This window comes from Marmota monax, unplaced genomic scaffold (genome assembly GCF_021218885.2).
Source record: "Marmota monax isolate L192 unplaced genomic scaffold, Marmota_monax_Labrador192_F-V1.1 WCK01_AAM20220418_F8-fsc00071, whole genome shotgun sequence".
NCBI lineage: Eukaryota > Metazoa > Chordata > Mammalia > Rodentia > Sciuridae > Marmota > Marmota monax.
The window spans coordinates 6688341-6699006 of record NW_026695217.1 but is presented as its reverse complement, the minus strand read 5'-3'; the positions used below and the strand labels follow the sequence as shown (position 1 = coordinate 6699006).

Here is a 10666-nt window from a genome sequence, read left to right as displayed (position 1 = left end):
GTTATTTCAAACTTCTCCCTGTGACACAGAACTGCTGGAGAAGGTTCTAAAGTGTGAGGGACGGGGCAACATGCTCATGACTCACCCACACATCCCCAGTGGCCCTCTGTGGACCAGACTGTGTTTGACTTGCATTGCTTTAATCTCTGCCTTCTAGTTTGTTTTGAACCACAGCAGAGCACGGCTGAGGACAAGAAGCCCGGGAGCACGAGGAAACTCCAGCAGGAAGCACAAGATGGTGAAGACACCACCCATCTCCCTCCAGACTGGATTTCTGGCGCTTCAAAGCTGTGAGCTGAAAGAAAACAGGCGTATATTGGTGGGCTTTTACTTAGTGGAAAAAAACCCACATACTGCAATGTATTATGAAAAGAACAGGTAAAATCCCCTGTCTTATCTTGTCCATTAGAAATAAAGCATCAAAAATTATAAAAATAGATCAGCTTAAGTACAAAATGTAAGCATTCCAAATCTCGGGAAACTAAAAACAGTTTTGCCAATTTTTTGTGTTATAACATAAAACATACCACATAGAATGTATATTTAGGAACTAAAATCAAAGCATTTGCCTTTTTTCTTTATTTTCTGGAACCACACTCATCTTATGTAATGCATCCTAAATCCATGTGGCGGAATGCATCCCATATGGAAAGGGAAACATGAGATTGCACAGGACAAATCTTCAGTGCGAAGCTGAAGGTGATGCTGGTCTACATGATGTTTTCTGAAAAATCATTTCTGTACCACTCAAAAAAGGGAAAGCACTTTTTTCATTCATTTAAGAGATTATATGTAAATCAAAATCAAAATGTGGGAGAAAGCTCACTCTCACCAGGACCCACCAGATCCAGGTTCAGTTTGGGGTTTTCTTTTTGAGCTGTTCTATATATTTGTAAGGACTGATACAATTTGACTTCTATTCTTTCCCCAGAAATTTTCCAAAGAAATAATTATCTATTTTTCTTATGACAATAGCATTTACTCTATATTGCAACCACTATGTGGATCCTTTAGACCCTTTTATACATCTGAGCTACATCTGAGGATCTTATGGTTTTGTTTTGTTCTGGGTTTTTTTTTGAGGGGGGGATTTGTTGTTGTTGTTGTTTTGGTACTGGAAATTGAACCCTAAGGCACTTAGCCCTGAACAATATCCCCAGCCCTCTTTTATTTTATTATATTTCATTTTTTTGGGACAGGGACTTGCTAAACTGCAAAGTCTGGCTTTGAACTTTCAATCCTCCTGCCTTAGCCTCCCAAACTACTGGGATTATGGCATGTGCCACCACATTTAGCTTAGGGTCATTATTTTACCTACCTCTGCTGAGCTGAGGGTCATTATTTTCCCTGTGTCTTGATACGTTCTTGCTAATTCATTATTATCCATGAACTATTGCAAATCATTCTCAAAGAAACAATGAGGCACTGGAGGGAGAAGACAGCCATTTCTGTCTTCTCATTCTTGCTGTCCTGTTGCTGGGCGAGAGGCCAAGATGTGAAAGATCCCATCTTTCTAATCTGAAGTTAGTTTGCGTTGGGCACAGTTGGAAATTCTGAATTTCTTTACTTTCAGTTTATAAGATCAAAGAGAAAAATAAAGGAAGATGTTTCACAAATCTTAGATAAATCAGATGGACTCAAGGAGATCACAGGTGTCTAGATTCCAGTGACAGTGGTGAAATTGATTACATAAGGCAATCTCAGACCCGAAGACTAAACGTGACATCAGACGCAAAGAGTTTTTCTAACTCAAAACGTGATGGGAGAATAAAATATTTCTGTGGACCAAAAGCAAGCACGGTATTCTCCAGGTGGTCATCCACCTAGAAGGGCTGCATCATGCCAATCTTTGTCCAGAGCCTGGACCATGCCATCTGGCTGAAAAAGTATGTGGGGTACTTCTTCCTCTTATGAGGTTTGCACCCTGACATCTACTTGATGTGTTTTGTAGCAAATGTTGAAAGCAGGTGTGCATACAAAGAGGACTGGCAGGAAAACAGTAGTCATGCTGGGTTGATCATCTTGATTGGTATTTATAGACCCAAAAATGAAAATGTTTTGCAATTATGAAGCAAAAATGACCATCTTCCTTTTAAGAAAAATATGTTATGGAAGACTTCAAATGATTCCTACATGCTTTCACAATTCAGGTAGCCAGAGAGGCAGAAGCAAGAACCTTCTAGAGATCACTGGAAGGCTGACTCAGTGTTTCCCATCTTGGAAATGTGATCCAGAGTCGGGCCCACCCAGGGCCTGTGCACCTTCAAAACCAGAACACGGAGCAGAAACTGAACCTGTGTGGTTCAATTCCAGTGTCAAAATTCCCATTAGAGCTGTTTTTCACCTCCTTTCATTCTTACTTCTTCAAATTACTTGTAAAATTACTAAAAATATTTTAAAAGGTCCTTTGGATCAGGTGAAAAATGAAAATTACTGTATTTCTTATAAACTGGCTATATAAGCAGAAATTTCCCAAAAAAATATTGTGGTGGGCACTGTTTGGGGGTCAAATATGTTTGAGAAATGTTGGATAAAACAGAGACAAAGGTGTTTTTAGCTGCAGAACTTTTTGACCCTTTCATATGCAGGATGTCCAAAACTGGTCCCACTGTCCCAGGGACAGGATATTTTGTGGGACTAGGGGACTACGCAAACTCCAAAAAAAAAAAAATGTTCTATGAAGTAAAACTGCTGTGTGCATGTACTAATTATAGCAACAAACCCCACCATTATGTACAACTACAACGTATCATTAAAAATGTGGAGGAAAAAATAACTCATAATAAAAATTATAAATCATTTTTTTAAAGAGGGCAAACCAGATCATTTTATTAGTTAAGGTTAAACTTAGGGAAGCTTTTTTCTCTCTTTCTTAAGGAAGAATCCATGTGAGAAACAGTGGTCCCCAAGATAAACCCCATAAGGGCACTGGGGCAAGAGGGAAGTCTGAGAGCCCCTCAAGGGTGAGTGCAGAGGGAGGTGCCCAGTCTCTAATGAGAAGCCTGGAAGGGTTTTGCCATTAGCTTTATTTCAAAGAGGAGGAGCAAGAAGTAGCCCACCTTCCCAGGGACAGGAATGCCATCAGGCCCTGGTCTTAGAAGGGTATGGCAGAGAGACTCCCCCATGCCCTGCAGAAGGGTGGGTGGTCATGGAAGGTAGGCATGCAGTGGTCCTCAGCCCTCAACAAAGAGGTATGTTCAGAAACAAATGTGTCTGAAGCTGGGGGTGCCTTCCCACAGGGGCTGCAGGGGGTCGACCCTCACTGCAGGGTCCCCATCTGACTTCCTTGGATACAGCTGCAGGACAGCCCTGCACACTCCCGAGCCACACCCCAGCTCCTCAAGGACAGCTCCCTGCCATGGCCCCTTTTCTCCCCAGGTCCCACACCATCTCTGAGCCATTTCTATGCTTCCTTCCAGAGGGAAACTTCTCCCAAGAGCTTCGGAGGCAGCTATCCCACCCTCACCTCCCAGTCAAGTATCTGTGGCCCCTCCTCCCTGCATAGGTGACAGCCACCCGGAGCCAGGGCAGACACTTTGTCTTGTTCACACTCGACCCTCCCTTCTGGAAATACCTGCTCCAGGAGACTTACACGGTCCACCTGCACCTGGATTTCTCCCGTCCCTTCCCATGTGCTGGCCTTCACTCTAGTCCCCTGGACACTGACATTGCCTGTTCCCTCTCCCACATCTATTCTCTCCTTTAGTCCCCAGACAGATATCGCCCTGTACAGATGACTTTCCCAGGGGCCTCCTCCCTAAGCCGACTTCTCCCTAAAGCCCTCGACGGGTACAGTCCACCTGCCAGCTAGGTACCTCCACCTTGGTTCCAACAGGAATCCCTCCCTTGGCACAAGCAAACCATCATTCTCCCTCCCAACTCAGGTCCCCAAGCAGCAGCCCCACAAATCCTGACTATGGTGTAGACCACAAACCCCATCTGAGCCTTCCCACCACGTCCACCCCACAGGTAAAGTCAAGGCCTACTTCCCAGCACACCTTGAGCCCCAGGGCTTCTCAGCACCTGACCAGCACGGCCACATCTGAGCATTTCATCTCAGACTGGACTACTGCAACCCCAGCCTGCTGCCCTGGCCTGGGCCAGGAGTTCACCTCTGGACCACAGCCTTGATGATCTACAGCACCCATCAGATCACACCACTCCTGTATTCATGGAGTGCCACAAACCCAGTGGTGCAAAAAACTGCTTGTTTCTCCCAGTTCAGGAGGCCAGAAGTCCAGAACCCAGGTATCCACAAGGTTGGCTCCTTCTGGAGACCCCGGGGAACAAGGGTCCCGGGGCTCCCTTGGTGTTTCCAGGCTCACAGACATCACTCCCTCCACCATCAGGTTCCCTTCTCTGTAGGACTCTGTGTGCCCTTGTCTGTCTCTCCTGAGGACACTCTCCAGGGACTCAGAGCCCACCCTAATCCAGGATGACTTCATCTCCATCTTTACTTTACTACATCTGCAAAGACCCTGTTTCCAGACAAGGGCACGTGCTGAGGTTCCCAGTGAACATGCGTCTTGGAGGTCACCGTTCAGCTCACTGCAGCTCTCCTGGTCACCTGGGAAGGTCCCCACCAGACGGGAGGTTCAAGGTCAGTAGATCCAGCACAGCTCTTGCCCTCCAGCACCCATGATCCCCAACTTTGGGGAGTCAGCTTTACAGGGGTGCCAAAGTGGTGTGTGTTCAGTAGGAGCCATGATTCACATTCTGAATCCTGAGCTTTTCCTGGACCAGTGGTAACAAGATCAGCAGTGAGCGCCAGTCAGCCTCTCAGTCACGGGGTACTGTTGCTAGGTGTGCCCTGAGTGGGTAGGTGTGTTAGCACTTGTTTCTCTTATGGCATTTTCAACTGCAGATGGGTTTCCTGGGTCCTCACCCCATGGTAAGTCCAGAAACAAAAGCAAAATGGTTTGTATTTTTGCCTCATTTAATGCATCTGGCAAATAAATATAAAAATAATACAATAAATGTTTAAAAATATTTCTTTATGAAAAATGAATATATTTGCTTTATATCTCATAGAATTGTTTGAAAAATAAATAATGACAATTAAAGCTAAGAAATGGGTTATGTTAATCTGTCATACCTTGGTGTAAACAAGATTTTAAAAACTAATTACTTTGTTGAGTGTTCTCCTGTTGTACATACAACTATAGGAGTTTGCCTTTTCTGAAAATAAATGATTTATCTCAGATTTTTTTTAAAAAAAATCTTCCCAGTGGCTTCTTCTTGCAACAAGAAAAAAATCCAAACTCCTACAAAGTCCCTGGGACCTAACACCTGCCCCACCCGTGACCTCATCTCCCTCTCCCTGCCTCCCTGACCACAGTCCAGCTGCTCAGGCTCCCTTCCTTCCCTGGAGCAGGCCCAGGTGTTCCTGGCTGGGCCTTGGCCTTCCGTTCCTGGCCCTTGAAGCACCCACTTTCCAGCCATTCTCATGGCTACCACTTCACCATGCAGATGGCTGCAAGAAATGGCTCAGCAACAGACGCTTCCTGACCGTTCTGGATAAAGCAACCACCACCCCACCATTACCTCATTGCACAACTTTGTCTGTGACACTTACTGTCTGAAATGACCTCACTTGTTGTGAACTTGCTGTGACTCTCAGGAGAAGCTCAGCCCCTCGCAGGGCCCTGTCCTTTTTGCTTGGAGCAGTGCTTTGCCCTTAGTAAGCGCGCACGTTAAGACAAGTGGTTGGCGCACTCGACATTCGTGCCATTGGCACAGTGACATTCATTGCAAGGGGAAGCTACCCTTCTGTGATGCAGAAGCCGGAACACTAAAAACCACACTTCCCAGACTCCCCTGCAGCCAAAGTCCCAGGTGCAATTTAAATTCCTCTAGCAATAGGCAGTCGCGCAAGATCTGAATTTAGACCTGGCTCAGTGGGGAGAGAGGGAGGGCATGAGGCATCCACTTTGGGGGTGCAGACGAGAGCAGGTGTCAGGCAGCTTTAGGTGAGTGGCCAGCTCCCTGGTGGTGGCAGGAGCATCAGCTCTTGGTGGCCTCGTCCCTGGAAGCTCAACTAGAACCTGTCCTTACAACAGTTTTACTAGCTATGTGATGTCTCCCCTTCATTTTCTTTTATGAGTGTATCTATGATGGAATTTATGAGCCCAGAAAATCCAGATCATCTCCCATCTGAAGATTATTAACTTAATCATATCTGCAAAGTCCTTTTTATCCAAATAAGCTAAAGGGCTTTATCCTTTCAGATACTATAACAAATTCATAAACTGGGTGGCTTATAAGCAACAGAAATTCATTTCTCACAGGCTAGAAGTTCAAGATCAAGGTGCAGGAGATTTGGTTCTGCTGAAGGCCTGCTTCCTGGTTCTAGATGCTGCTCCCTTCCTCTGCCCTCCCCTGGTAGGAAGGACAGCTCTCCACGTGTCTTTTAGGAGGACAGTAACCCCACCAGGAGAACTCTGCCTCATCTCCCTTCTCCTAAGATTGTCACCTTGGAGACTTAGAATTTCAAAGTATAAACTGGGGTAGGGGATTTTGTCAGTAATATCTATAGGTTTCAGGGACTTGGGGGCAATTGTCCAGCCTGCTACAAAAGCCTTGCTTTGTTCTGAGACCCTTCCTAGCTTTCTGCACCACTGGCCACTGAGAATGCCCACACCTAACCTTACCTCCATTTATTCCTCTGAGGAGATCTGACCCCAGGGAGGAGAGTAGGGAGGAGGAAAAGAGCTCATACTGTGGCTTCCAGATGCCATCTGTCAGGAGCACTAAAAGTGGGTGAACCAAGCTATGGCCAGGTGGTCTATACACAGCTGAGAGTAGAAAATGAATAACCAAATTGCTGGAACAGACAGAATGTCCTCCAATGTTTCTGATAGGCCAAGAGGGAGACGAGTGCTTGGCTTGCCCACCCCAGTGGGCGGGTGTGTTGGGCCTGATGTGCTCTTAGGAAAGGGCCACCTCTCAGTTGAGGGCTAGTGTCTCAGGACAACTACAGCCAGCCTCACCCACTTTTAAGACCAACAAGGGGGAAAGAAGTTGTGAGCTAAAATGAGAGCTGTGGTTGCAGGAACAGAGGGCTGCCTGGACCCCACAGGTTTCAACCAAGATCAAGAGGCCGGGCCTGATGCGCACACCTGCAATCCCAGCAACTCAGAAGACTGAGGCAGGAGGCCTGCAAGTCCAAAGCCAGCCTCAGAAACTCAGCAAGGCCATGAGCAACTTGCAGGACCCTGACTCAAAATAATAATAATAAATTAAAAGAGCTGGGGATGTGGCTCAGAAGTTAAGTGTCCCTGGGTTCAATCTCCAGTACAAAGAGAGAGAGAGAGAGAGAGAGAGAGAGAGAGAGAGAGGAAAGAAGTAAAGAGATGCAGCAATTTTCTGGATAAATTAAACAAAATCCAAAAGAGGTGATAGGACTTAAGAACCTTCTAGCCAAGGGCAGTTGTCTACACCATTAACCCCCCTGGACAATCACTCAAGCCTTCTGGTGCATGGGAAAGCAAGGGCAAACAGAGGGTGAGTGGGTCTAAAGAGCCTGCATCACTTCCCATCTCATCAGCCATCTGATATTAAGCCAAGCTGGTGGGAACAAAATAAGAGTGTTCAAGTGGTGGCTGTGTGCATCGGGGAACTAAAGGGCATTAAGCAGACTTGCTCTTTCTAACTGGTGAATTAAATGCTGACATCAGCACCAGGCTGTCTGGCAAGTTGTGCAGCATTCATTCATTCATTCATTTGATCACCGCTAAAGAAGCACCTGGGACATGTAGATTAATCAAAAAAAAAAAAAAAGACCCTCACTCCGAGGAGTGTACAGTCTGGTAAAAGGAGTAGAACATATTCATAAATAACTCATTCGACCTTACCAATGCACCCATGAGTCAGCCACTCAGGCTTCCATTTTATGGACGATAAATCCCAGGTTCACAGTGTTTGAACACCTTCTAGAGGCACAGTGACAGAGCCTCAATTTGAACAACGTCTCTCACTGCTGAAATTCACAGTTTTGTTTTGTTTTTTTTAAACAGGACTCAAAGCTTTTCTTAAAGAGGACGCCTTGAACTGGCCCTTTAAAGCCTATGGGATTTGAACGAGAGGAGATGAAAGGAAAGAGCGTGGTGTGGAGGGAAGAAATGAGAGTGGGAGGCAGTGGTGATATTAGCAGTCATGGGCAATGAGAAGAAAGAGGAAGTCTGTGGATGGAAAGTGTGAGCTCAACCTTTTAAAATGTTTTTTGAAGGACTCATAGGTCATGCAGACAGAAAAACCAGCCGTCATTCAGAAATGCAAAATTGAGACCCTGGCAAGAGGCCTGAGCCAGATATTTAGATCTGAGTATCCACACACAAACGGAGCTGTGGGAGCCACCAATTTACCAAAGCAGGGGGGTCTCGTCAGAGGAGCAGTGAGAGGAGGAAAGAAGAGAACCAGGAGCAGGACACCCTACCTTAGGACGTGGAAGAGAGGAGCAGAAGGTGGGAAAGAATGAGTGGGCAGGCGGCTCCGAAAGCCGAGCATCCTTGAAGCCAAGTGAGGAGAGAATTCCAGAGAAAGGGGCACACAGCACAGCCATGATGAGCTCTGCACCAAGACCAAAGAGAGTGGGGACTGAGAAAAATCCCACCGGAGGGGCAACTGGGGTGTTTTTGGTGACCTTTAAAGCAGTGTGCACATCATAGTAAAATTGCTGAAAATGAGAGCAAAGGGAAACATCTTAAGTGAGAGGAGAAGAGGCAGATTGTGGTCACAGGAACCACAGTTAGACAGCTGATGTCTCAAACAGTTAAATATAAAAGATAACAGAAAAGTCTTAACATGCTGAAAATGAATGACTGTCAACCTAAAATTTTATGCTCCCCGCCAATTCTTCAAGAATGAAGATGAATTAAAGAAATTTACAAAACCCAAATCAGCATATTTATCACTCACATTAAAGGGAAGACTGTTTTTCAAGACCAAGGAAAATAGCTGCAGTTGGAAAGCAAAAGACACAGAAGGAAATAAATATTTTTTTTAAAAGCAAGTATAGAGCTGGGTGTTGTGGCACACACCTGTAATCCCAGCTACTCAGGAGGCTGAGGCAGGAGGATCCCATGAGCCTGGGAATTTGAGGTCAACCTGGGCATCACTGCAAGATCCTGCCTCAAAAGAAAGAGAAGGAAGAGGAGGAGGAGAAAGTATTTAGGTAAATATAAATGGACAGTGACCAAATTTTTTTTTTTAATTTTGTCATGTTAAAAACATACATTGCTTAGGGCTGGGTTTTTGGCTCAGTGGTAGAGTGGCTTGCTTGGCATGCATCAGGCACTGGGTTCAATCCTCAGCACTGCATAAAAATGAAATAAAAGATGTTGTGTCCATGTATAACTAAAAAATATATTCAAAAAACATATATTGTTTAAAATGCATGATGATAATATAAAATTTGAGGAAAGTAAATGAAGAGTGGTCCAGATTCTTCAAATGCCTGAAGAGTAAAAAGTACCCATTGATATAAGAATACATACTGTAATCTTAGGCTCATAACCAAAAGAGTAGTAAAAAGAATATGCAATTTCCAAAGAAATAAAGTAAGTGTGATGCTTTAAAAATCAATCTAAAATAAGCAATTAAGGGGGCTGGGGCTGGGGCTCAGTGGTAGAGTGCTCACCTAGCACACGTGAGGCACTGGGTTCGGTCGTCAGCACCACATAAAAATAAAATAAAGGTATTGTGTCCACCTACAACTAGAAAAATACATTAAAAATTTAAAAATAAGCAATAAAGTTAGAGAAACATGATCATAAAATTTAGATGGGACAAATAGAAAACACTAACTAAGGGACTAGGTTTGTAATACAGTGATACAGCACCTACCTAACATGCACAAGGTCCTGGGTTCAATCCCCAGAACTATAAAAATAAAACCCAAGATTTAAAAGAAAAGCACTCAATTGCATAGGGTATTTAAATACAGATATAACAGGAGTTATACTAAATATGAATGGACTAAACACTCCAAATAAAAAACAAAGATTGCCAGACTGAATGGGTTTTTTAATTATTTAGTGTTCACAAGATAAGCATATAACACTTAAGAATACAAAATGGTTAAGAGAAAAGGTAGAGGAAAATATATATTATGCTAATCCAAAGAAAATTGAATTACCTATAAAAATTATCAATCAAAATGGAATTTAAAGCAAAAAACACATTACTGAATATAAAGAAGGGCATTTCTTAGTAATAAAAGTTCCAATTTCCCACAAAGCTATGACATTATAAAATTGTATATGCTTCAAAATACATAAAGCAATAAGCAGCACATCTACATATTGATAAATTCATGATGACAATAAGAGAATTAACTCACCACTTTCAATTGCCTGACCTAACAGGCAGACAAATGAGTAAAAACATAGAAGACTCATACAACTCAGCCAGCAACCATAACCTCATGGACATACAGAACTCTGAGCTCAGAACTACTTACTAATCATATTCCATTTAAGCACACAGAGAACAGTTTCAAAAATCATCCATCTATTGAGTCACAAAGCCTGTCTTAGTGAATATCAAATAACTGAAATGATACAAAATATATTCTAAATAATTTCAAGTAAGCTATAACTTGATGACCAAAATGATGAGGAAACTTCCATGCATTTGAAAATTCAAAAATACTGTTAAGTAACCCATG

General features: G+C 43.8%; 2 long non-coding RNA genes across 9 annotated transcripts in view; one reads left to right on the top strand and one right to left on the bottom strand.

Annotated features, from left to right (window-relative positions):
* Positions 1-10666, bottom strand: part of LOC124084758 (uncharacterized) — a 54363-nt gene that overhangs the window by 32193 nt on the left and 11504 nt on the right. Inside the window, exons 1-3 of one of the 7 annotated variants that reach the window (XR_009225650.1) lie at positions 9234-10138; positions 9039-9125; positions 86-295 (exon numbers count right to left, since the gene is read on the bottom strand). The exons of 2 other annotated variants lie outside the window; for them this stretch is intronic. This is a non-coding gene — a long non-coding RNA (uncharacterized LOC124084758). Of the gene's footprint in view, positions 1-85; positions 296-1318; positions 1567-5575; positions 7210-9038; positions 9126-9233; positions 10139-10666 lie in introns of those variants that run through there. 4 more of the 7 variants (XR_009225651.1, XR_006849214.2, XR_006849219.2 and 1 more) reach the window with 4 other exon arrangements.
* LOC124084760 (uncharacterized) lies at positions 262-9298 on the top strand. 2 transcript variants are annotated; one of them, XR_006849221.2, is made up of 3 exons: positions 262-378; positions 2151-4600; positions 8016-9298. It is a non-coding gene; the product is annotated as an uncharacterized LOC124084760 (long non-coding RNA). The 2 variants fall into 2 exon arrangements; XR_009225652.1 differs by lacking the exon at positions 262-378 and having other exon boundaries at positions 1561-4248; positions 4350-4600.